This window comes from Erithacus rubecula (genome assembly GCF_903797595.1).
Source record: "Erithacus rubecula genome assembly, chromosome: 8".
Classification (NCBI taxonomy): Eukaryota; Metazoa; Chordata; class Aves; order Passeriformes; family Muscicapidae; genus Erithacus; species Erithacus rubecula.
The window spans coordinates 33,722,852-33,750,752 of record NC_136659.1 but is presented as its reverse complement, the minus strand read 5'-3'; the positions used below and the strand labels follow the sequence as shown (position 1 = coordinate 33,750,752).

General features: G+C 38.3%; 1 protein-coding gene across 15 annotated transcripts in view; it reads left to right on the top strand.

Moving 5' to 3' along the window:
• The window catches only part of GTDC1 (glycosyltransferase like domain containing 1), a 281,241-nt gene that overhangs the window by 95,634 nt on the left and 157,706 nt on the right, over window positions 1-27,901 (top strand). The gene's annotated exons all lie outside the window — the stretch shown is intronic.

Sequence of the window (27,901 nt, the reverse complement as noted above, 5' to 3'; positions counted from 1 at the left end):
AAATTTCAAATTTTCAATCATCTACATCTATTTTCCTGTCAATGTGAAGATCATTTTCTTAACCTGACAGACCTGTGGCTTTTTCTCATTCAAAAAAATGAGGATAATATGTTGATGTTCTCATAAACAAGACCATTTTGTAGTTCATTGCTTTTATTCATCTTTCTAAAATATTCTTGTATTTGTCTAAATATTTCTGTGACATGAGACAGAACAGAATGAACAGCATCATTTTTTTGAAGTTTTTGCTGTCTATTTGTAAAATATTGAGTAAATCTGTGCTATTAAATATATAGAAAACTCCCCTGGGATGGATTATTGCACTGGTTAGAAGGCAGACTTGATATACTCTACCTCTAATTGACATGGTCTCATAGTTAAATTGCCCAACTTTTAGAATAGTAGTCATGGCAGCATTTACCAGCAAAATAAAATTGTCACTTTTCTTTGGGATGATGGCACAACAATTATGCCTCAGTTATGCCTGTGAGGGGAATGTCCTTAAGATGAAGGAGGCAGGTTAAGATTAGCTCTTAGGAAGGAGTTCTAAGGGTGGAACAAAATGGGCTTTAATGTCCCTTCCAACCCAGAACATTTGATAATTCTAAGTTACATTATTATCAGGACTTTTCAGCAGGGAGCTTTAGTTTAATGCACTTAAACTGTGAAATGCTGTGCATTTTATAGTATTAATTGGAGAAAACCATGAAAGCACTGTGGCATCTCTGGCATCTACCTCCTGGTCAGCTGTTCCTCTACCAGAGTTTGTGTGGTGACCTCTCTTTAGTCACCTTTACAACAGGGCAGCAGTGAGGATGCAGAGATGCTGCAGCTCACACAGGCTTCTGGCTGAGGGAGGGGATAAATGAGGAATTGAGTGAAATTGAAGGCTCTGGGACTGTGGAAGTGTCCTTAGAGCTGCCTACATACTGCCACTATTAATGGTAGTGTGTGCTGCAAATACAGCATGAGGCAGCAATGTAAAGCTGAGATGTAGGAAATAAGAACTTGCCTTGTGATGGAAACCAACAGAGCTGTTTGAATGTGCCTGTGGAAAGAGGTGGTGGTGGGTTTTTCTACCTTTGACATATTCTGGCAGATTTACTCTGCTGCTGTCTGCTTTCTGAAGTTCCTGATCCCTCCCAGTCCAGTGCTGGACCTCCCATGTCTGACTGGGAGGTGCTGGTCTTCATCAAGCCACTAAAATGTAAAGATCCTCAGTGCCTTTAATCGTCAGAAATATCCTCAGAGCTAATCTAGCATGCAGCTTTTCAGAGATTACTGTGTAATGCCCCAGAGATGTGATGAGTGAAGTTCTCAAGCCCCAGAGGACTGAGCTATGAAACCACATTTCTGAGTAGATTACAAGTATTTGTCATCAGCTGGTTTCCTGAGAAGGATTGAGCAGAAGTCCTTTACACGTGTGTGCTCATGCATGCCTGTGTGTGCACACACTCTTGAGCTTGTAGGAACCCAGCATGCTCAGTTGTTTCATTTACTAATCATCAAGATTTTCACATTTCAACTAGGACCTGTTTCTGGGCCAGTCTAAGCCAAAGACTGAATTTTTTGAGATAGTCTTAGAGTTTATTTTTTCCTTTCCTCCCCCCTCATTGGGGCTAATGGTCATGGTAGAAACTCTTCAAACGCAGGGACTGTTGAGATAGTTCAAAAGAACTCAGTGTCTGAGACAGTACCAAAGTCAATTATTTAGGCAGGTTTGTCAGTAAAATGGTTAAAAAGAAAGGCATCCCTCTGTTATTCTCTTAATTCCTCTGTTACATAAATTCCCAAGATAGCAACATCTGTATTTTGTGCCTTCCATAGGAATCCTAAATTTCTGTTAAAATCCCAACCACACAGAGATATTTTTCAACCCCTGTTGGTGCTCCTGCACCAGGATCCTGCTGAGGTCAGTCTCAGAAAGTCAGTCATGTTCTCCAAATAAAGGTTTGTGTTATTGGCACTGCTGTGTCCAGCAGACACTTATTTTTAAAACTTTTTAAAATACAACCAGAAAAGGGGCCATTTATAATGCAGACATGAAGGCCCTTTCCAGCACAACTGGGGTGAGTCCATTAAGCACTTGAAAGTGTTTTAACTATGACATGGATTTCTTAATCCTGAAAAATAAGCATCTGATTTTGACAGAGACTCCATTTTATTGATGAAGCCAAATTGCCAAGTAGATGCAGGATTTGTGAATTGCCTTAGTTGGGTAGCAAGTATGTCATAAATCTTGTAACCAGAATAACAGTATAATATTGGGCTGAATACAGAGATTTTTCATTTTTTATACATCTCAGAGATTTTTGTTTCTTCAAGACTGTGATCTGTTCCCTGTGGGGTATGTGGGTGCAGAAGGCACAGAGATTGTTTCTGAATAGTTTGTGCACCAGATTTTCATCTGACCTAAAGATCTGCAGTTCCCTATAAGCCAATGATAGCAATTTATATTATTTGAGAATCTTATTTCTTCTTCCAGCCATGAAACACCATCCATAGACTTAAAAAATTACTAATTCCTCAGTTTTTCCAATGCCATGTGTTAATATCATCAATATCATAGGAATAATCAAGGACAATTTTTTGCCCTCTGTAATTTGAAATAAAAGCTGGTGAATGACAGGCATATAGGGTAGTTTCAGAAGTAATGTTGAAACTTAACTTTGGTGAATGGCAAGTAGGACAAATGTTCAGTTATTATCTAGTTAATTAAATGGTTCATAAGAGTCAAAGTGTTTTAAATACATCATAAAATACAGGAGGTCAGAAACTTAAGAAACCTAGTAATTTAACTCAGTGTTGAATAATAGGTAAATGAGGGTCCTCTTTTAAGGCACTCAGTCAAAAAATCTTCCTTACAGGAGGATTGCACCTCAAATGTGAGAGGAGACTTGAAAAAGAGCCAGCAGAAAAAAACGTGATTTTTTTTTTTTTTTTCACACAAGGTCTGTGATTTCTGTTGCCCTGTGATGCATAAAGAAAACTTAGAGAAAAGTTTTTTTGTTTTATGATACTTACTTCTTTTTTTTTCATATTTTCACTGTTTTTTTTTTTTTTAATCTTGAGGACTGTTTGCACTGTTCACACCCAAACACACACAGGGAAGACCAATGTGTGTTTAAGTAAGTTCATTTTCATCTTCTGCACTTTGTCTGGAAGGGGTATTGAGACAAAGAGGCAAATCTGTCATCTGGCTTGTTCTTATTTATTAGCTGAACAAGATCAACGCTGGTTAATAAAGCAAAGCCAGTGCAAACCTCACCAAAGAGCAGCTCTGCACTCAGTTACTCAGTTTTCACATTCCTTTTCCTTGTGATAACGTGGTCATTTCACTCCAGCTCCCCAGTCACCATTCATTCTCCTAGGACAGACAAGACCTGAATTTCTAATCTGAAGAAGCATGATCCAAGCATCCTCTACATTAGAGACAATCAAAAACAAAAAAAAAACCCCTCAGTTGATTTTTAATTTTCTGTACACCTTTAACTTTTAAAAGAAAACTTTGACTGTTTACAGAGTAGAGTTTTAAAGATAACTGCATAGAAGTGTTGCTTTTAGAGATTTAGATTTTCTTTGTAGCATTCCTGTTCCTTCATGAGATGTTGGTGCATTTGTTTTGATTTTCTTATATGTGTGATTTACCTTTGGAACTACATTTGGAGGTGGAATGCCACTCTATCTTTGTAGCAAGATGATGTCTGAGTTTTCAAATACATATGAAAATTGCTGTGTGAATCATCACAAGAAGAATGCTTTATATCTGGGTTTATCAAAACTGGTTGTGCAAAATTTCAGTGATTAATAGAGAATGACCAAGAGCAATGAGTTATTTACAGGTCTGGTTTAAATCAGAGTTCCATTTAAATAAATTCAATAGTGAAAATATTGAGAAGAGCAGTAAATGAGAAAAGTACTCTTGAATTTACAGTATTAGGATGTTTTCAATGGTATGGGTTTGAAACTTAAAAGAAGCTCGTGTGTCTTCAGAGGGATTAAGTTTCACTACGTGTTGGCAGTGCTATTGTATCAGTGCAGTCAGCTACAACAAATTTATCCTCAGATTGTACCTAATACAGAGAATCACCTTTTATCTCCCACTGAAAAATAAGCTCCAGCTGAAGCATCAGCAGTTTTGTGAACTCTGCTGGCGTATTTGATACCTCAGTGTTTGATTTCAGACTCACAGAATAGGTGAGGTGTCTCTGGCAGTGCTAATGCAGAACCTTCTTCACATGCAGCTGGGAGAGCATCTGGCACTGTGTGACTCTGTTCTCCTGTGTTTAACTGCATGGCAAAGGTCTTATTCATTCTGCTCCACAAGGACCAGCCAGGAGTGTGAACACACACTTTTCAGAGCCCAGAAAAGCACCTCAGAGGTCAGTACACTCTGTGCTGTCAAGAGGCAGCTTGAGGACCTGCCTGGATCAATAAGCTGATTTTCATCCAGGCAGGACAGGCAGTGTGCAGTTCTTGATTTAAGAAATGGCTCTTCCCAAGCCAGAGAGTGGTGCAGCTGTGTGGTGAGGTGGCCACCATGGCAGGACAGAGTCCTTGGGTGATTTTCCCCTTGTCTCAGGATTACTCTGTGCTTCCATGTCCATTGATTCCAGAGCTGGAACTGGAATTGCAGTTATGGACATGTAATTAAATACTGGGGCAGGCAGAGGCTCATGGTTAGACTGGGTGCAAGTCTGTTCCTTGAGATCTTCACCTTCCAAGCTTCCATTGTCTTGCCACCAAAACCTATCCACAATTCCCAAATCCATTCTGGTTGGTTGGAGTCGGATCCAGCTGTATTGCTGGCTGTGTCTGCCACTCTATCCCCTTGCTCCTGCTGCTCTGCTCTGTGGCAATCAATTTTCTGGAAAACACATCAAAAATGGTGGAAAGCAGGCACAGATCCTTCATGGTGGAGAGTGGAGGTAGAAGAAGATATTAAAAGTTCCTTCCTGTTTCTAGTTCCTAATGTAAATCTTTGTGATTTTTGATGAAAGCAGCTCTTTCACGGGTGCCCAGTTCAGAGAAGGAGGAGCTAATTGGGTTTTTTTAACCCAGAACTACTTGCTAAAAAGGTTTTTTGAGCACCTTTGACAGGTGAGTTTTGTGGTGCTTTGTTAGTGTCTGTTAGATCAGAAGACACATAAGTTAGTCCTGTTTTTCACAGGAAACTAATGACAGGAATGGCTGTACTTTCCAAGATTTGCATCCCAAATGCAAGTTTATAAGGTCTGTTATTATAAAAATATTGTGTGTCCATGTCCCTTGTTAAAAATGCTAAAATATTTTAATAGATTATAAATACTCTGTGTTCATTAGGAGACCTGTGGCTTTTAAAAGAAGCTTTACTGAGCAGTGCCAGATTTCATATTCTCATGCCTTGTGATGACAATAGTAAAGGAGAAGCATAAAATACTTGGAGTAAAAAATATTCTAATAATACTTCATCTTAATCTTGTGAACTATTCTGGGCATAATCATCCAAAAAACAAAAAAGGGAAATGAAGCACATTAGTAAAAGCAGCATTGAAAAGTTTTTTGACCTCTTTTCCAATTGTTGAATTTGATGGAGATGAAGCTGTAAGGGGAGGGATAATGTGGGGTTTTGCACTCCAATATCTCAGTAAGACATGAGGTGAACACTGTCCTTTTGCACTAAGTGTATTTCCAAACATTTGGCAACTCCTGAGAATATGTGGGGAAAGATATGTTCTTTCATGAGCTCAAATAAGCTGTAAAATTAAATATTACTTTTACCAGTATCATTATTTTCTTGACAGAGGAAATCAGTTAGTTCAGTCCAAGGGTGTAGTTGGTCTACATGGAGGAATTCAGATTTATTCCCACAAAGAACAACAGATACACTTTTCTATGGGCAAATGGGAAGGAGCATCAACCTGTCTGAACCAGCAGTGTGGGGAAGGAAGGGGTGAAAAACATCTGCAAAAATGCATTCTTTGCCAATTCTTGGTGAATATTGTGCATATCAGTAGAGAAACCCCCACTGGTAGAGCAACCTTTGGCTGCAGATTGAAGAATTGGGACTTGTGGAGGAAAAAGGGTTAAAAAGGATGAATATCTTTGCACCTTAATGGGAGAACTATTTCTGTAATAGTATCAAAGATAAACCAGTGTATTATGAACACTAAATGATAAAGGGTGATAATATGCCATTCTTGAGACTTCTTGGCTCTTACCTAACACATCAGAAAGTGATTGTTGAATTTTAAATAGCCATACAAATGGATGACATAGAAATTTAACTTTGCTTTGACCTTATTCTAATTCACAAGATGACTGCAAAATGACTTTGTTACATCTGAATGTATGCTGGATGCTAAATCACTCCAGAGTATAAAATCTTTGTTTTGGCATAATGTTGATGCATAAACATTTGTACCCCATACTAACCCTATAAACATCACAATCCATCAGTACAATTACAAAAAAGATTGTTTGTTTTCACACTTAAAGCAGACATGAAATAGAGTGTCCTTAACTTAATCACCACCTTGATTTACCACATTTGCATATATTTGCATATTAATTGGACTACAGATTAAAATTGGTTTTGTAATTTTAATTAAGTGTCCACAAAGGTAAATGATTAGAACTGTTTAAAATACATTCTGACATAAATAGCAGTAAAAGCTTTTGTGATGATGTTTTTGTGGAATTACATTCAGAAAGTGGCCTTTTTATGATAGTAATTTTAATCTTAAATAGAATTATACAGTCAAACAGAACTGTGGATTCATAATCATTTTTTCAAGATTCATTTAATATTTTGCTGATTTGCAGCACTTGATGAAAATGTACTGTAGGTTTAGTTGATTGCAAAATTGGGCCTGTAGAGCTGATAAACTGAGGGTTTAAACCCTCAGTCTTTATATTTGCCTTACACATTTCAAATGTGTTATGTATCCACATGTAGGCAAGGGCTGGGTTTTTTTTTTTTTCAAGTTGAGAAATATAAAAGCTGTCAGTAATGGATGATCTATCATGTGAAGATGTAATCACCTCCATAGCCCATCTTCCTTCAGCAGAGATGGTGGAGCACAGGACATTTCAAAGCCTTTTCCATCAATCACTGCAGGTACTAGAGGAATCATTCTTGGTGTTGTCAAGGGAGGATGAGCCTTAGAGGTAAAGCTGTGCTGTCAGGACTGCTCTGCTGGAGTCAGGGGGTGTTGAGACCTGACCAATGATGTCAACTGGACCAAAATGTCAGACTAAACTTAATAAAACTGGAGTGTTTGTGGTTAGAAAGGCTCTAGGAAATGGGTTCTTAATGCACCTCTGAGTCTGCCTCTTCCTTTGGGGACCAGTTAATGCTTCCTCCCTTACACTTACAGAGCACCAGTAAGGACAGGTTGTTAGCCTGGATTGCCAAGGTGAGTTTTGCCTGCCTAATGAATTGGTAAAAGGTTTTTTATTATATTCCGTAACTTTTCAGTTGATGAGCAGCAGGCATTCATTAGGAAATAGACCATCTTTTAGTTAAATATAATATCCAGTTTAAGTTTTATAGTATTAGTTTACTGCTTGGCTTATGAGGCAAAATAATGAAGTAACTGTTGGTTTTGGTTTGGGAGCAGATTTGGTAAGCATAGCTTTAAAAGAAGAAATATTTAACTTTAAAGTTAGCAGAATTTACCAGTATAGTGGCTTTGCCTACTTTTAAGAGAAGAAAAGGTTGGTGAGAAGTCAGTAATGAATTCACATTAGGCTCTTTCTAATTTTCTTCAGAGTTTTGAGCTGTTCTTGAGATTTACACTGTTCCTAATTTCATATAGTTTATGTCCTGTGTTTGAACCCTGGCCATTTACTACCTTACTGTCTCCTCAGTGTACATTAGGGAAAAAGAAATTGAGAAACAGTATACTTGGGTCTTGTCATGCTTCACTGATTTGAAATAATTTTCCTGTTAATGGTGTATTTAATATTTAGTTTTCCCCCTACTCGTGGTAATGCTTTCAACTGAGAGTAATAAAACTTTTGGAGTGTTCCTGTCTGAGAGACTTCACATCTTTTTTTGTGTTGTATTTAAACTTCAGCCTAAGTAGGCAGAGTAAATTGCAAGTCAGATCCACTGGGCTATTAATATATCAGAAAACAGATTTCTTATCATGCTCTTACATAAAGTACAATTATTTCTCAATTTGATATTATTTAGTGTCTGCTCAATATTATTCCTGATGTGCTTTTAGATTTCTATTTATGTAGTGACTAATTTCAGTGTCAAACTGGTTTAGGTTCCTCATCTTAGGAACATTGCAAAACTCATTTTAAAAGCCAGATCCAGGGCTCAGTCAATGCATGAATTCCTTGTGTTAAGGCTCAAATTGGTATTAATTGAAGCTGTGGCCTGGGTGAGAAGTACTGGTAGATTAAATCTGGAAAAAGAGCTGTGATTATATAGTTTAAAAAAAAAAACCTAAAAGAATGGAACAGTCGTTGAATGAAGCATTGAGGAACAAACCTGCCAGACAAGTGCCATTATGATTTTTCAAATGGGCATGTAAGCTCGATGTCTCGTTAGATTAAATTGTTATGGATGTCCATCCATCTGTGGAAAAGATGGTTATTTCTAGTTAGGGCATTGCCTTCCCTTTCTAATGCATATCTCACTAATACCAATCATCCCTGTGGCACCTGAGGATCAGAAAGCTGAAATTCACATCATCTGCAACTGTTTTGGGGATGTTGTTTGAAAGTTGAACCTTGCTTTCAATTCAGCTCTGTTGCAACCATAATTGTATTATGGAAACTCAATCATCCCTGAATTCGGGGAGCCAGCTTTGAAGTGGCTGGTATCAAATTTTTTTTTGAGATCTGCTTAAATTTAAAAAAATAATAAAATGAAAAAAAAAAAAAAGAAGGGCTCAAGCGCGGTTGGTCTTTAATGAGATTGAACTTCTAACGTTTAAGTGCATTGTGAAGCTGGAAATTAGGCTCTGAGGATACTCAGTCCTTTGGAGTTCAATTTAGACACCTGATCCTGCATCATCCTTCTTTGAGGTGAATAGCATTGAAAATGTATTTCTCTGAAGAGACTGGTTTTAAAAGTAGATCTATTCCTAAAAAAACCCAGACTGATTACTTGCTTGAAAAATCATCTTCCTCTGTTGCTGCCTCTTCAACCCAGTGAAAACCAGGTAGCTTGAAAGCTCCTGCTTGAGAGCCAGCACACCTTTCCCATCCAGGGAAAGAGCTGCTGCCATGTTAAACTATTTCCTTCTCATTGCAATCCAACAAATTTGTCTCATTCTGTGTCTTCTCTCAGCTATTTGAAACTATAATGCCCATTTGCCCCTCTATTTAAAACCACTCTTCCAGCAGAAGGTTTTGAATTTTGGGTGTGGGGGCTGTCCTATCCACAGTTGTAAGTCAAGAAATGTCATTAAAAGAATCACAGAAACATTTAGTTTGGAAAAGCCTTGCAGGGTTTTTGAGTCCAACCATTAACTGTAACAAGATGGGAGCTACTTCAGTTCTCTTTCCACTGAAGAGCTGCTTAACTTTGGGCAAAACTCTTCCCCTTCTTCACTTACCCTACGGTTGAAATGGGGCTAATAAGGCTTATAATTTGTATGCTTAGTATGCAAATTGGCAAAGTAAAGCATGCTTAAAAAATGGCCAAGGAACTTGGAAAGCTATTTTTCCTAATAAATCTGGAAAAGAAGAAAGTTGCAAAATGTGGTCATCTAATTGCATCTTCAGCAAGCATGTGGTCTAAGTGCAAATGTGACTTCAGTGTATAAATCCCTTCAGAAAGTCTATTTTGCCCCAAGAGGAATGGCAGCACACTCAGCAGACTGCAGGAGGATGGGATGCTTGCAGCATTTCTTTGCAGCATAATTGCAGCCTCAATGAACCATGAATCCAGCCTAATTAACATAACTGGAACCACAGCAATCATGCTGCCATTCAATTTAGGTTTGGAACATTCCAGTGGAGTATCACAATTCTGCTGTTTATTGTTGAGATGCTGTGGAGAAGTGTCCACTTGCTTTCTTGCTGCTGCCCTGGTGAATTTTTATTATTTCAGGAGAACTTGAGAACTTCAGAAATGGAAGACCATTGGCTTGATGCTTCCATTACTGAATCTACAAATAACTCTGTATTACTTCCTGTGAAAAGGTACTTAGGCTGTTCAGTATATTGTAAAACTCAAGGATAAACGTAAAAGTAACAAAATTCCAAGTTAGACACAGGTTCTGAATTGTATTGGATAGCTAATGGCAAATAATTCTGCTACTATTTTGAGCTAAAGTACTACATTCTCAGAATATTAAAAAGAGTGTATATTGCTCATTGTAAGGACTATACCTAAGTAAACTTTTTATTAGGAAAAATAAATGTGTTGCCCTGCAAAAATATGCTTTACTGTTCTGCTGATTGTGCTTCAGTAAAATCAGGAAGCCACAGAAGTAGATCAGGTACCACTGGTCTTGGTATTAGGGCAAAATAATCACTTTTGGGGGGCAGAGAAGCCAAGGGACTGCTGAAAATAGCAGTAGGTGAAAAATTAGGACTGGAGGTGGAGGGACAAGGAGGTCCTGGCTGTTAGATGATGGTACTTAGTGCTGGCACTGGAGTCACTTCTAACTGATGTCACAGCTTGGATGGGTGAATCACTGAGTCATTTATCTTGGAAAAGCCCTATAAGATCATTGAGACCAATGTGTTTTGGAAAATTCAGAAAAATACTCCAAGGTGGTTTTCTGTTTTGAGAATTCTTCATCTTGCTTCAGGATTCTTTGATTTGTAGCATTTTCCTTGGATGTAACCTCAGTCCTTTTCACTGATTCAGAAAATTCTGTATTCCTGTTGACTTCCTGACTCAAAGACACTGAATTTCCAATTTTTCATCTTCGTTTTTTTTTCCCTTGATGAGTTTAACTCAGAAGTGAATTCTGACACTTTCCCCTCTAAGCATCTGAGTATAAATTTATCATTAGGGAGCTCAAGGCCTCTTTTTGGGCTTGCTAATTTAATTTTCTGCAAGTTGTAACTTAATTATAATGAGAGGTACCTGATGCAGACTATACCCTCTAAGTTTGCATTTATCTGTTTTTAACATCTTGTGTATAACTCAGAGCAGTCTACAGAAAACATGTTGTATTATTATTAAATAAGAAAGTGAAGAAATCTGACCTCCCACAGTGACTCTTCTTCCCTCCAACTTCTGAACAAATCTCACTGGCAGTGGGAAGTTTTTTTGTTATAAATCTGGGTTTTAGGTGTTGGTTAGTCATTCCCAGGAGGCTTCATACACATTTTAACTGAGGCTCTCCAGTTAAACATTTATTAAAGGTGGGGTCAATCAAAGGGCTGGCTGCAGTTGAGGAAGAGCTGAAGGAAGTGCAGAAAACAGCTCAAGTGCTTGGTTCCTGGAAAAGCTGAGCCTATGATTCATCCCCTTGGAAGTGAAGGAGAAGAAAGCAGTGCCAGTGAAATATCACAAAGGGTTATGATAAACATCCAAAGGATGGGGAGAGATGGAGGCCTTTCAGCATCTTTATTCCCTGCAGCTGTGATGTGTAAGCTCAGGAGGATGACTGAACATTGATACTTTCAGAGTTCAATAGCCACGCTTGTTATTGAAGGCAGTTACTCAGAATTGACAGAAGAAACTATTTTTGAGGGGAGTTTCCAAGTAGAGATCATATTTCTAGTTTAGTGTGCAACAAACCCAGGGTATTTGAATGGCTGTCAGATCTGGGGGAAAGAGAGAATAACTTCTCTGTGGTAAAATATTGCAAAGGAAATAATCAGTCTCCTTCAGAACCAGTATTTTTTATTGTTTGTAGGTGCAAACTCAAAAGTGACTCAGATCAAATGTGTCAGAAGTAATTTGAGTGTTTGGTATTTCAAATCTAATGGCACTGTTTCCACAAAAACTTCTGGCTGCTTTTAAAACATTTATATATACTTTTCTGCCTTTTATACAAATTCATGAAATAAGGTCCTTGAAGACACTGAAAAATTTAAGCTGGTCATTCTTGCTGAAGTAAAGTGATGAAAAAAAATGTTAAGAAAATACATCTGTAGACAAATACAGCCCTTTCCTTTCTATGCTGTTTGAAGATGCATTCAGGCTGTTTTGAGTGCAAATAATGGCAAATTTTAACCTTTGATATCTAGCACTATGTTACTACTACGGGGTTATTTTTAATGAGTCACTGCTAGGCACTGAAGAAGTAAGTTAAGGAATATTTTAAAGAGAGGTATATTTAAAAAAAAAACAAAAAAAACCCCCACACCCAAAATTGTACCTGAAGGCTTTGTTTTGTGTGCCTCCCACAGGGAGCTTTTGTAGTGAAAACAGGGAAAGCCATGGATAAATGAGAGAAGAAATGGTTGAAAACTAAGGGACTGGTGATGACCAGACAGAAAAGAGAGCTGAAATTCTGTTGTTTTGGGGACTGTGACCTACTGCAGTGACTGGTGAGCTCCTTTCAGGGAAGAAATTTTCCAAAATATCCAACCCAAACCTCCCAACACAGCTGCTCTCATCCTTTCACTTTTTGTGTGGGAGCAGAGAGCCAGAAGGTCCCTCCTGAGCCTCCTTTTCTCCAGGCTCAACCCCTCCAGCCCCCCAAAAAATGGGCTTTGAGACACAAACCCCAAAACTTCTGGCTCCAGTCTCTGCTCCAAACAATTTTCTGAGCAACCAAAGGAGCACAAACCCTATTAAAAAAAAAAACAACAACAAAACAGGACTTTGATTAATTTTAAGGTGATTGCCTCTTAAGAGACTCTGAAAATGGGTTTTCAATTAACAATCTAGTTTACATAAAAGGCACATATTGATGAACATAGTCCATGACTTTTTGCTCAGTCCCATTATTCTCTTCTAATTCATATGCAGAAGCTGAGATTTCCAGTGATCTCAGTGTTTACCAAAATCTGAGGGACTTAGAGGTTAATGTTTTTCTCATTTTCTGGTGAGAGTTCCATTCTCCCTTTTCTTCACAAAGAACAGTAAAGGGAAAGGAGGAATCTGATTTCAGAAAACATCCAAAGGTACTGATGATCCATCAAGAATTAGCTGGATGCTCTTGTGAGAGCTGAAAATTCCCTAACACTCTTTTGGCATAAAATTCTTCTGAATAGCTGACAGCCAGATTTTTGCCTATTGATATTGTAATTATTTTCAATGCCAGGTCTCACTGATTGACAAATTTGAGTTGCCCATCCTGCTATGAGCCCTTCTGCAAAAAGCAGAAATATATTAGTATAAACATGGTTGTGATGTGAAAATACTGGTGGGACACCTCTTAAATTAATCATACAGCCCTCCTTAAATATATCTGATCATGAACCTTACCTTCAAATCAGAGCCAGTTATATCAGAAGAGCTGATTACACTCAAATTGTGGAGAGGATTTTTCCCCCAGAAATTGCTTCTGTAAAAAAAAAAAAAAAAAAAAAGGCATATTTTAAGAATTCTGACTTCAGACAAATAATCCAAAATTGATGCTTGATTGAAGATAAAGAAGCAAACACAATTTATTGCTTGTTCAAAATTGCAGTGAAAATACTACCCTTCTGTTGAAGGACCTCCTAAAAATATCCCAGTAGTTATTAGTGGTGACTTGAATCAGTTGGAGGTATAGACATATTTGGTATCAGAACAGAAAAGAAACACTTAATATTTTTAAACCCCTGAGGCTTAGAGATCAAGATTTGATAGGGTACATCAAACTGTTTATCCAGACTTTTTCTAAAAGATAGGACTGTATCTTCTCAGTCTGAAGGCTTGCTACACTATGAGTATATATTAAATTTGTTTATTAGTTCATTTATTTGTATGATTTTAAGCCTTCTCTTCTTGTTAAAGCATCTTTTCCTTAATGCATTAACATGAACAAATGATTACATAGAGCTGAAATTCTTGAGTCCACTTTGCCCTGAGTGTCACAGTGGGTTGGGTTTTCTATTAGTGAAGGACTTCAGAACATGAAAGTCCAGCTCTGTGCAAAGGCTCAGATTAGATCTGAATGCAAGGAAAAGCAACAAAGGTCCACAGAATATCTGGAATCTGCAAATACTTCCTGTGCTTAACCTACACTTTCGTTGCGTGACTGTAAAGAACAGCAAATCTTTGTTCTTTCCCCTCTCAGTTCCCATTCAGTCAGCTCAGAGACACAGGAGAAAGGTTTTGGGGAGCAAAGCTGTTATCAGCCTTCCTACAGTTAGCATCTGATTCTCTGAACAGTGAGTACATCAAACCCAGGAGCTTACAGTCACGTTTAAACATCAGAAAAGTTTTGTAAGAACATAAATATGTACATGTTTAATTTATATATCGTATGAATTAATATGAACAGAGGTTATGAGTGTGAAGTTACTTTAGGCCTTTATAAAGTTTAGTTCATATTTGAGTTAGTAAGAGCCAGAGCTCTGTTTTTGGATTCATAAGGGAATTACATGTGCCTTAGGTGGTGATAGCAAGAGTTTAACTTGCTGAGATCCCAAAAATGTTCAAGTGGGGTATTAGACTTCTAGAAAGCCACAGGATAATATCCTGAGTTGGAAAGACCCACAAACTTCTGGCTCTTCACAGGATTGTGGGAGTCCAGGGTTTTTTCCTGGCTCCTTTGGGGGTGCAAAAACCCCCCTGGCAGACCCCTCAGAGACCCCTGAGTGCTGCCCAGGAGCTGCAGGGGCTGGATTTGGCTCCTTGGGAGAATCTGCCCACATTGAGAGAAGAGACACAGAACATAATGATGAGTAGAGTGTAAATTAGAATGTTAGAACGTAGATAAATAGGTTTTCTTGAATGTTTATGATAAGGGATACGTGGCCAAGATGGAGAATTTGGGGGGTGGACACCTTTCCCTCCTTCTTCTCCATGTCATCCATGTTGGATGACACGTTGGCCTCTTGGATTGGTTGGGGTCAGGGCTGGACCATTTAATAAAATTGTATTGTATTGGTAAAATTTTGTAAACATGTAATACGTAGTACTAACTATATAAGATAAGCCCTGCCTTGACCAGGCAGATTCCACCATGGATGCCAGGCTGAGCAGACCGCTGCTGGCCAGGCAAAGTGTCCCAGAGATAAGAAACAATAAACTGTCCTTGGAAAAAGAGAAAACTGTCTCCGGCAGTCTCTCTTCGGCAGCTTCAGGGAAAACCAGGTTTTGAACCACCTTCATGTCCCTCTGGGGTGATCTCGGGGCAGAGGAGGAACCCCAGACTGGGACACAGGATCACCCCAAGTCAGTCAGGTTCCTCTGTTTGTGAAAACCTACTGGGTTTTCTTGGGTCTATAATCCAGGAGGTTCTGCTAGTCAGTTTTATTTAATAAAAAGATGAGAAGATCTCAGAAAGGCCTTTCTTGTCCTTTCTGCCTGCCAGGAAGGTGTTGGTTTAGTAGCCTCAGGTCTGCTGGATCTGTGCACAGGTAGGGTTGCTGACCAAAGGTTCAGTGATGCATATGCAGAGTCCAGCAGACTATAACCTACAATTGGTTGGACTTAGAAACGTGAAAAGAAAAATAGTCCATTGCTTCTGACAGGTCAGATCATGTGATTTGAATCTGGAATGAATTAATAGACAGATCCTGTTTATGGATCATCAGCTGCAGAGGTATTGTCAAAGAACTTGTGTCCCTTTTGACTGGAACACCTGTATGTAAAGCCACATCATAATTGTTCAGGGAGGCTGAATCAGACTACTCTGCCTCAAAACAAAATAGAAAATATAAATATATGGAATCTCCCAATCATCATACTTACTCTTTTACTCATCTCAGCAAGGTTCTGTTTTGGCAAACCCCTGTGAAAGCAGTCCACTCTTTTCAGTTAAAAGCCATTCATATGGCAACAAACCACTGTTCTTCCCTTTATATCTGTGTTCATTCATTTCAACTCCAAAACTTTGCAGCTTACTTCTTGGATTTATAGCCAGCTGGCTGCTGTGTGTAACATGAACATGTTCTGACTGTGCATGACATGTTTTTATCTCGTTTAACCCATAATTGTCATGTTCACTCCAAGCCACAGCTCACCTGTGGGTATTTAATACCGACTGTGAAAGTTCCCAAAGTCGTTTCCACCTACTCACCTCTGACAATCTGCTGTTGTTAAGTCAAAAATAAAGCTCAACCCCAAACCAACCACCCAAAAATCCCCTCCTTGGAAAGATTTGGATAAAATGAATGTGTTCAAGATGGTGGGCCATAGCTGAACCAGCTCCTGTGGGATTAGTGCCCACTTTTTGGCATTTAAAATAAACTTTGGAATCACTTTTTAACACAAGCGCTTTAATAGCAAGTGAGGATGGGTTGGTAAGGCAGAGAAGGACATGTACACTTTTTTTTTTTTTTTCCTTGGTTGCTGATTTTTCCAAAGTTAGTCTGAAAGGTGATACCTGTGTATTAGCAGGTTTCTTCAGTCTTAAAAGTCAAAGTCAAAGAAATTCAGTGGAAATGAAATGCTGAAATACCTGCCCTAAGTTACTGAATCATCAATGAGAAGGCTGAATATTCAAAGCATGAATATTAAAATTTGTTAGCATACTTCAGCTTTGTAGGAAATAAAATATATTATTATTTTTCCTTTATGCAACACCGCTGGTTGCTAAAAGCAGCAATAGAACCATTAATTAATAGTAGTAGTCCTGGATAATGTCATAATAAGCAATACAACGTATTAAAGCACATTAATTCTTGCCAGCTATCAGGAGGAACTTTTAGATATTTGAAAGGCCCATTAGGTTTGTTTACATTCTGAGTGGAAGCTGGTATGCTTTGGCAGGGTCTGAACCACGCTTTAGTGCTTCACTCCAATGGTGTTGAATTTCCTGACTGTCGTGCACAGTCTGTAATATATTGTCACCACTTCAGGGCAGCCTGGCTCTCCAGGACAGAGGGTACAGCCCAGACCAGGGTATTCCCCAATGCTAGAGTGTCTCTGCTGCCATAAAAACGAAAATAACTGAAATTATATCTAACAGAAGCAATTTTCCACAATGGAAAAGGTAGTCAAGTCATGCCTTCAGGTGTATTAACCTAACAGAGCAACAAAAATGTGCTGGGCTTTAAATTGCACTAACAATCTGGAAAGGATTTTCTAACTGGAGTTATGTTAAGTGTTAATAGTGAAACCTGGGTGCTTTTTCCTTTGATCTCTCTTCGAGCTCATATAGAATAATAGGATCAAAATAAAATGCCATTTATATGAACACCTTGTTCTTTTGATCTCAGCACCAAAAATTCTGTCTGCAGCTACAGCCTAGCATACAGTGCATCTGTTCCTTTTACTTGGACCTTCTAGTTATCATAACTTTTAGTAAATAGTGCCACAGCCAATTTTCTGTGCAGTTCATGAACTTAGTTGTCATTTTTGCCCTAAGAATCTTTAATTACACTTTCAGAAAAACAAATAAAGTGTACAGGAGCTGTAAACTATTGGCTTCTGGTTGGTTGTGCATATGCACGTTGAGTGTATGATTTAAAAATCTGTATACTGCAGTGTTTCAAAGTAAAAAGTTAGTTTTTCTTGGAAAACTTGGGGAAAACTATTGAATTAGTGTAGGCTGAATTAGAGGGACTATTTGAGGGGGAAGAACAGTTTATATAATGATGGTTTTCATAGGTGCTAGGTTCAGGATCCCTGTATTTTCCATCAGGGAGGTGATGGGCTCTGTGATGTCTGGGTGGTAGCCAAACCTTTCTCTTCATTACCCACGTCTGCAGGAAAGAGCACAGAAGGGTTACACCTGGTAGTTACAGATCCCTTTAGTTTTTTGTGGAAGTCAGATGGTCCATGGATGAACAGGAGCACCCTTCAGCTCTTTATTCCCCAGGGCTGGTGGTCAGGAATGTTCCTTTGGAAGTCATTCTTGCAAGCACTTAAAATAAAAACACTTACTCATGCTTTTTCAAATCTCTTAGTAAGATTCATTCTTCTCTTTGGCTCCCCTGAAGCAGCTGAGCTGTTTATTCTGATGACTGATTGTGTCTCACTGTGATCCCTGCTTTAGCTGTTGTAACCTCCCAGAGCAGAGGAGCTGGGCATGAAGTGCTGTGCCAAATGAAAGCAAATAAACCCAAGTCCTGCAGTTCACCAGTGTCACAACTGCTGCTGCAGGAAGAGGGATTAACAAGTGGAGAAACACTAGCTAGGAGAGATCCAGTGGCCAAGCTGAGTCTTGGGTGTCAAATGTCTCTCTCAAGCCTTGCATCCCTCTGTAATTTATATTTAGCTGCTAAGCTGGTGTGATAGGAGCAATCAGCTTGTGAGGAGCACTGCTGGGAAAGTGTTCAGGCTCTTGCTGAAATGGCTGCACTTGAGCTTGTGGCACACGAGCTGTCCTCAAGCAAGTTTTTTTTTGCAGACTTAGCTGGCTCTCTGCACTCTGTCTCAAGGCAGGAGTGTTCCAGAGAGCCATAACTGTGACTATAACCCATAACCCTCTTCTTATAAAGTACTCCAGTGTAATTCATTGTGTGCAATAAAGATACTGAGCTGGTTTGAGCACCAGAAGCAGCAAATGTGTGCTTGTGCAGCAGTGCACTGGGATTGGGGCATCCTGCTGGGATCATCCAGTCCTCTGCCTCCAGTCCTTCCCTAAGCAGTACAGAACTAATGTAGGAAAGTTTGCTGCTGTAGTTGCCCTAAAAAGCAGTATCTGCCCAGCTCTTAATTTGAGCAGGTTCTATGTCCCTGTTCATCTTCCTCCAGTTCTTATTTCCTATCCCAGAATTTAGACTTTTTTTTTTTTTTTTAATTTTATGTCAATTAAAGGAAGGTTGTGGGGCTCTTTGTCCAAGGAGTTAAGAAGCTACAAAGATTGGTAGTTTCCCTCCCTACAATAGGAATGTGATTGCCCTAGTTCTGTGGTTAGCATGAAACAAGTCAGCTCTGTCATGAAGTCAGTGGGGTACAAGTTAATACAAGGTAGTAAAGGAATAAAACAGCAAAGTCCACAGTCTTTTATGACAAAACCAGTATGATCCTGCTGCAATATAAGGCCCTGCTGTGAGTGGTATTTTCTGATGCTTGGGTAAGTGCAATTTACATATATACAAAGTGTATGAATAAAGTTATAAAAGTATACTTGGTATTTTTACTTTTTTTTCCCCCTTGAAAGTAATTTTCTATTGTTCAAACTTTCAGCTTTCACTGGTTTTGTTTCCAAAAACCCTAAAAGGAAAAGAAAATAACAAAAGTCCATAAAGGCAAAAGGGATATGTTCTCATTTCAGTTCACAGAATTTCCTGTCTTTAAACAATACAAATATATGCCCTTAGGTTTCCAACATGCTGGAAAGATACTGAATCCTTGAAACAGATCAAATTAAAAGCAAGTCCACTATAGCAACATCAAGTTGTAGCAGCATGTCCAATAGATCTCAACAAGAATTTGTTGAGGGGGTTTTAACCACACTGCCAAGACTTACAGAATCCTAAACTGCTGAACCCATGAGTGGATAAACACTTAGAAACAGCAAGTTCTAGGCTGAGCTGTGCACAAGTAACACCTGGTGCTTAATTAATAGTTGCCTGTTCACTGCAGAACCCATTCAAAGCAGTTATTTCATACAATTTTGAAATGTGGGCACAAACAGAGCGGACACCTGGTGTACAGTTTTTAACATCACAGGTAGCTCAGTGATGGAATCAGCATTTTACAGAATTTCAGGGACTGTGGCTCCCCAGGGATTCTTCTGGCCCCCAGATGCTGAAAGCCAGGTGATCAGGGATTGTAGATCAGCATCACTCTCATCCTGATTTACACCAGAAGAGAGTGCAAGGATTTTGTGGCATTTTTCTCCAGAAGACACTGGTACTAGCAGAAAGACACTGCTACTAGTAGTATTAATATTTTTAGAGCTTTTTGACAAAAACGTGATCCTTTCAGAGAAAAATTGGAAACTTCTGGCATTTGAACAATGAATGAGATTGGGACCTACTGTCAAAGCTGGGATTAGAGCCTGGAATTTCCTCTGGTCCACACTGCCTGGTTGAGATACAAATGCTGCACATTTAAACTTCAGTTGTAATTCTAAAGCAAAATGCAAATTAATATAGTAACACATTTTCAAATGGAGGTGAAAATCTCTGCATTACCAGATCCTGAGGACAAGAGCCAGTTTACTGGACCATCCAATTCAAATGCCCTGTGGCTGGGATAGCACCACAACACGCAAAAAATGTTTTTTTCTTACTATTTGAATATAGTATTATTGGCAAAATATGGTTTAAATTTTGGTGTGCATACAATTATTATTTTCAATTAGTTTCCCTAGCTTTTTATAATAAAATCTTCATATGAGTACAGGCTTCATTGCTTTTTTTATTTCTTGGGATACCTGAGAAAACCCAAAGCAGTTCAGGTGAAGTATGTGTTTTCCTGGGAAGCACACAGAAATTTGCATTTGCGCAGGCGAGTGAATTATCAAAACCAGATGTAAGCAAGTGGAACATTTTACATAAATTTATTAAAATCATTATTTACCTGTAAGTTATAAGAAGGGCTTAGTTGCACTAGTTTGCTGCCAATATGTACTGCCAATAATCTGCCAGAAAGCAGCTTGCTGACAAAATCCCTGAAATGGTTTGCTTATGATTGCACAGAACGTTACAACCCCGAGTCAAATGAAAACCTACTATAAACGAACTCTTTGATGGTGGATTGGCTGGAATATGGTATTGATATATGGTGCACAGTTTATATGGATTATGTATACTGTGCAAGAAATATGGATATCTATTAAGGGTAACATGATATGTAATCGGTTAGGACAGTTATTGTTTTCAGTGTTTGCTAGGAATAAGATCACAGGGTGACTGCTCAGTTCTGAAAAACAGATTATTCCCGTGCTGCCCAAAGCACCAGCACGCCATTTCTCCAATTAATACAGAAAGGCTATTGAAAATGTAAAATATCTGACATCTATACAGAGTCATTTTAAAGGCAACTTTACTTCTAGGAACAATTTATACATTACATAAACTTGTATTTTTCATCCAAGTATCATTTCGAGAAAAGCAAGCCTAAATATTGGAGGCCATGGGGAAACATAATATTACAATAATGTTCTTTGGTGCGGTTTGGAAGGTTTTAGGAAACATTTGGAAGTATTTTTCTCATAAAATCACTTAACTATTGAAGTGTTATGATAGCACTCCCTTCTGCATTGTGTATGTTGCAATGCAGCCTAGTTAAAGGGGACATTCATCCCCTATATCCTGATTAGAAGTAGTTCCAAAAAAACAGGAAATTATATGTTATAGGATCCTGGTTTAGTTTAATTAAAAGGAAAAAAAAAAGATATTTCAGGTGTGATATCAGTTTTCAAACACCCATTGCTAGTTGTGTTTAGCAAGACGAGATAGTGTATTGGGTAGAACTCTTTGTGAAATTTGCATTCTCTAAATAAGTACTTGAGAGCTCAGTTATTTTTTTTTTTTTCTGTTTAAGGAAACACTGATGAACATGACCAATCATTTAGAATCCTAAGGAGCCTTAAAAACCTTGCAATTTTCAGAAGCCTAATTTTTTTTCCCCATAGTGTAATTCATTCTTTTGAACTTCTGCAGAAGCAGAACTTAAGTCAACAATTTCCAAATTTCAGGCAGTTGTTATAAAGAGGATCTTAAGGCTCCAAAAGTTTCTTTGTGATGTCAGTGCAGCAGATCTACATGATCATAGTCTTTAATTATAGAGAAAATTACTTTTTTTTCCCGAACTATGAATTAATCCTTGTATTCATATCTCACACAAAAAAAACACATAAGTTATTTTCACCTGCACTATAAAATATGTATTTTAGTTCATTACCATCTTTCTGAGAAGCTCTTAAATTATCATCATTCCATTTCTGGAGAATGATGGGCACAGAAATTATAACTGCACAGATTCTTGTAGTTAGTGTTAAAGGATTTCAGAGAATGGGAGACATGAACTCAGAAATAATATATTTAGGGTCAAACTCACTCATTTGATGTCAAAGAGAACTTTGCCTGTTTCACTGCAGGCTAGTGTTTTGCATGGATTTTGGGGAATAATTTTTGACACACTGGCACTGGCTGCCCCATCCCTGGAAATGTCCAAGGCCAGGCTGGAGCAGCCTGGTCTAGAGGAAGGTGTCTCTGCCCATGACAGGGAGCTGGAACTTGTCTTTGAGGTCCCTTACAACTCATCCTGTGATTCTGTGAATGAGAGTTGAAGAACACTTTTGTTAAAATCTTGGTCCTTCTGGGGTGTGGGCTTTAGAGTACACCTGGCACAGGGATCTTAATGTTAGAAATTCAATTGTAATAATGAGGGGAAAGTTAAGAGGTCAGTTTGAGCATTCTCCTTAGACTGACCTAGAGATATGACATCTTAGAGCATAAAAAATAGGAGTGTTGTTGAATTAGAGTTAAATAGATTGGAAAGAAAAGTGTAAATGTTAATTAGAAGTGGGAATTTTTGACAGTGTCAAATGTGGATTGTATGGATATTGGGGAATTTCACTTAGAAATCATTTGGAAAAACAGGTGGAAGTTCCAATTTGAGGAAAGAAGCTTATCCTGTTGGCCTTCTTCTCTCTTTATTATTGGGATCTCTCTTGCTTTCCTAACATCTTCCTTCCCCACTCAGATGGACCAAGTTGAGTCCAATCCAATCCATGTTGGTCTGGATCCACCCTCTCTTCTCCAGGACCCTCTTTGGAGCCTGCCTGCTAATCAGGCACCCACTGGAGTGTCAGGGTTGTTGCATTCAGCTAATTTGTAGCTAAAACAGCATTATTTTGGCTATTTTGTCAGAAATAAGTCAAACCTTGTAGTTTAGGTTACACACCAGTTCTTCTCTCTGGCCAGAAAAGATGTCCTGATCAGCTCTAGCTCACTCCCATATTGTTGTTATTTTATACCTTCATGTGAAAACTGCATTCTTGGCCTTTGTTAAAAATTAAAATTTGACTGGAGGAGGCTCTTGAGCAACCTGCCCAGCTGGATGGGCCTTCCAACCTCAGTGCTTCCCTGAGTTTCTCCTCTGTCATGGAAAAGAGAAGACAACGATCACACCTCAAATAAAATTTCGTATTTCTACACCCTGCAGTTTTCAAGCAGGGAAATCAGTGTAAACCATGCTTATTGTATCCAGAAAAAGGCACATTCTGCAGTGGGAAGACAAGCTGAGCCACAGACCTTGGATTTTCTTTAGTGATGCCCTTCCCAGTGCTTAATCTTGGCTCTGTTCAGTTTCCTTTCTGTTCTCTCTCTTTGCTCCTAATCCTTGTCCATGCTTATAAGCGCCTAATATTTATATGGCATTATCTGTGTTAGAGATTACTGCTGACAAGTAATCTCTTCCCTCTTCTGAATGAAGAATTACAGCCATTGCTGAAGATCAGAAAGTGAAATTAGATCCCCGAAAGTATGTGACAACTTCAATAAACCCTAAGACCAAATTCCCTGAATATTGGGAATCTTCTTTCACGTGTTTAGGTTTGAACTGTAGTACAGCTTTAGGACACCTGATCACACTCAGAAACACTTTTTTTTCCTGTAGGGCAAAATGTGACAGTAGTTGCAAAGAAAAAAAAAAATTAAAAATGAGCTATGACTATTCTCCTAGTTTTGTAATTTCTTACAATCTTTTGGGAAGTAGCTAAATATAAGCAGCATCAGTTTTGCTGTTATCATCTGATTTGTAATAGTAAAGATAAAAATATAAATGTATTATTTTATATATTAATAAATATATACTAATGGAGTTGCTGTCTGTTCCAGTTTGACACCCAAAAATCTTTTTTTTTTTCTTTATTTCTTGGAATAGAATCAGCAAAATTGTGTTTTGAAAAAACAGCTTTGGTATTTGTACAGTGCTTGGTCAGTAATAGGTGTGCAGGGCTTGGAGCAACCTGGTCTAGTGGATCATGGCAGCAGGGTTGGAATGGCATAAGCCTTAAAGTCCTATAATTTTTTGATTTTTAAATTTTGTAATGACAATATAAAAAAAACAAAACAAAACAAAAAAACCTTCAGAACTCTAACTTTGCACCCAAATGTAACTACATTTATAGAAGGACCAGTTTTTATTGCTTTTTAAAAAATTATTTATTTATTCCATCCATCCTTTCAAGCTCTTGAGGCAGCTGTGTAATTTGGTCTAACCTAAACCAGCACTCCAGTTCATCTTTCTAATGTGGTTTCTCTTTGTCCAGCAGTGACATCATGGCCCTCACATCCTTTTTTTTTGTTGTTGTTTTTAATAAAATGGTGCATAAAGTGACTCTTGGTCCCATGGAAAAGAAAGCAATCCCCATAAATAATTTTTCATTAGGGCAAATAAGGCATGGTGAATAAACACATAGGGTGGAACATGGCAACATGTTATAAAAAAGAAATGTGTGTGGGAAAAATAAATGTCTGCTTCAAGGAAAAGTACATTGATTTCTTCAGAGCAGGCTTTCATGGCATTAATGGAAAGAAAATATATAATGTATAGGTTGTGAGTTAAAAAATCTGTTACTCACAGTAGCAAATATTTGGATTGAAACTCTGAATTTCAGGATATTGAATTTTTATTACATATGAACTTAGTTGAATATTTAACCCGTCTTTTTAACTAAACATCTAGACTCAGTATGCAAAAAGGGAAAGTTCTCAAAGCTTATTCTTTGTAGAGCCTTCATAAAGTTTTAAAATTAACTGTTCTCTGTGTTGGAGAGCCTCAAAAATCTGAATAAATAAAAGAAATTTGAAAACAAGTTAATGTACTAAAATTAGATATCTAGGTCCTCACTGTTCTGAACTTTCAGTGTTTAAATATATATGAGTTATGCATAAAAGTAATACATTTTCCATTATTTTTTTAAGTATAAGGGGCAGTATCTTGTGGAGTCTGTTGGAAGTGTTAATATTTGTAAGATTAGATGATAATTCTTTTTTTGGAAAGTTTCACATGTGCTAGAGTTCCCTAGAACAAGTTAATTATAATACAATGCTTCTCCCATATTTAAAATAGAATGTTGGGGCATTTTTCTTGCATGAGTGGTGTGTTTTGTAACTAAGATTGAGAAAAATGGTGTGTCCTTCTCAAAAATGAAATCCCACTGTTCTGCTGTGGTAGCTCTCTAGGTGGTTTTATAGAATCATGGAGTGTTTTGGGTTGGAAAGGACTTTAAAGATCATTTCATGCCACTCCCTGCCATGGGCAGGGACACATTCCACTCTCCCAGGGTGCTCCAGTCCCTGTCCAGCCTGGCCTTGGACACTTCCAGGGATCCAGGAGCAGCACAGCTGCTCTGGGCACCCTGTGTAGTGCTTCACCACCTTCATGGTTAAATAAAAACAACTTTAAAGCATTATTTGTTATAGTTTGTCTTTCACACCTGTGTCTGCTCCTGCTCCAGGCTCGTTTCTTTATTTCTTTATAACCATCATGGTGGTATAGATGTCCTGCAAACTCTTGATCTTTTAAATGACTGAGATCTGGGCAAGTGCTGGGTGGAGAGATACCTCTGGAAGGTGGCAGAAAATAATTAATGTGAGTCTGGAGGAGCAAAAATGAGCTGGAGAAAATGTAAACACAAAAAATGCACTAACTAGACACTGTCTTTTCCCAGCATGCTTCTGGGAAATGCACATGAACAGGTTTAGATGACTTTGTGTTGTTATTAGTTTATTTTCAGGTCATTTATTTAAGTGTCATAAAGAACATTAGCTGGTGGTTAGGGACTCCAATATCCATTATATCATTCCAATCATGTGGACAAGTTTATACTACACATGATTTACAACGGCCTTTCTGCCGTAGAAATTGTTCTCCTCAGGTACAAGGTTTTATTCGTGGTTGTATTTAGCAAAATCCAAGTGGCTGAGCACAGAGACCTCTTCCAATCAAAGTCCAAAAATTAATGCCTTTCCACGAGCCCCGTGGATTGCAGCAAGAGCTGTTTATGGCTCTCTGCCTACATCTTTTATCATGTCTCCACTGTTGTTAGTAAAATATACAGAACTACTTTATGCCAAAACAATGGAAGTTAATGCAGATAACTTGTTCCAAAGTTAACCATCAAATAAATCTCTTGCTTTTTTTTTTTTTTTTTTTTCCAAACTGTTAAGTGAAATGGTGTTCTAAAACTTTTAAAAATTGTCAAGATGATGAATACTCTGTGTGTAATACAAGTAAATACCATGGAATTGATTGCACACACATGTCTTAAATAAAAGATATTAAAGAGTATATTCCAGAGAGAAATCGGTGGAGTTTTATCTAATATTATTAGGAATTCTGCAATGACAGATCAGATTTATAAGGGTTGAAAACTAAGGAGGAAACCTGTTCAGAAACAGAAGTGGTGCAGTGAGTGGATGGCTGGCCAGGAGATTAAAGACAGGCAGGGGGATACAGCCTGCCTAGGTAGCCTGACCTCTCACACCTCAAACAATTTGTCTTAACAGCAGTAATTTTTCAAAATATCTTAGTTAAATTTGGGCTGGTAAATCAGTCCTTTTAATGCCGCCACAACTTGGTAGTTTAGGAAAAATCCCCTAACCTGTTTCTCCTTCAGCTTTTCCCATGTGTAAATATTTAAAAGTACATCCTGACGGGGCTGTGTCTGTGCTTCAGAGGAGCCACCAGCAGCCAGTTTTAGTTCTGTGACCAAAGGCTGAAGGAATTGGGATTGTGCAGCCTGGAGAAAGTGCCTAAAGGGGCTCCATGGGAGATGGAGAGGAACAAGGGATAAAGGACAGGGCTTGGAGAAACCTGGGATAGTGGGAGGTGTTCCTGCCCATGGCAGGGGGCTTGGAACAAGATGGTTTTTAATGTCCCTTCCAACCCAAACCGTTCCTTGATTGTAGGATTCTGTGTACAGAATTCAGCCACACCAAATTTGTACTTCTAAACTCAGAGAATCTGATGCTGGCTAAGGTGGTGAGATGGGAATGGCTTAATTCAGGCTCATTTGGGAACCTGACATGTTTGTGACACAGATAATAGATTTGGATGAGGATTTTAAAAATGACTGAGCTTTTTCTGGTTATATCTCCAGAGCAGATCCAAAAAGTGATGGTGAACAGTAGGAAGGAAGGCAAATCTCAAAGGTTGTGACAGTGGCTTGAAAATGCAGCTTATTGTAGGTAAAACAAAAATTATATGCCAAGGAACAGCCAGCCAAATGAAAGAATACTCATTACATGGAGTAGTTACACAGTGTACTGACTCAGGAAAGGAGATTTAGGGGTTTGAAGGAAAATCCTCCAAGCGATTAGTCAAGAGCGCAACTGCAGTAAAGCTCACAAAGTCTGTGTGTGTTTGTACTTCAGTAGTGATTTTTGAAGAAAAAGGGTCTGTTTACATTTAAAGGTGCTCCATTGAAGGGTGAGGTGAATGTTCCTCATTTTCAGGAATATTTGTTTTGACAGAGTGGGAAGGGAGTGGTTTGTTCTCATCCCAGAAAGGAGCTGAGATGGAATAAAACTCTGAAGAAATGTGGAGGAGGTTGATAAAGTGTAGCAAGTGTTTGCTTTAGTAAGTAGTTTCATGAAGAAGCTACAGTCTGTAAACATTTGAAAATTAAAAGGAAATGAAAAATTTAAATGTCTCTTCTTACCTGGGAGAACGGTAATCACACTGAAAGGCATATGAGTAAATAACATGTGGGTAAATTAACTTGAGGTACAGGCAGCTCTTTAGACTAAGGAACCTGTGGTGGCCATGCTTGGAGTCCTTCCCATATTAATTTAGAAGGGTCATGGTTGAATAAAGGAGCTTCACTCAAGTGTTTCCTGGGGAAGATCCATAATTCTTCACTACTTTAATTCAAATGCTAAAAATATTACGTTTCATGTATTACAAAATATGAGTTCTGTTGCCTCCGTGTAGCTGTGCAAATGCAGCCTGCTGTTGGGAGGGGTTTCTGCAGCATGGACATCA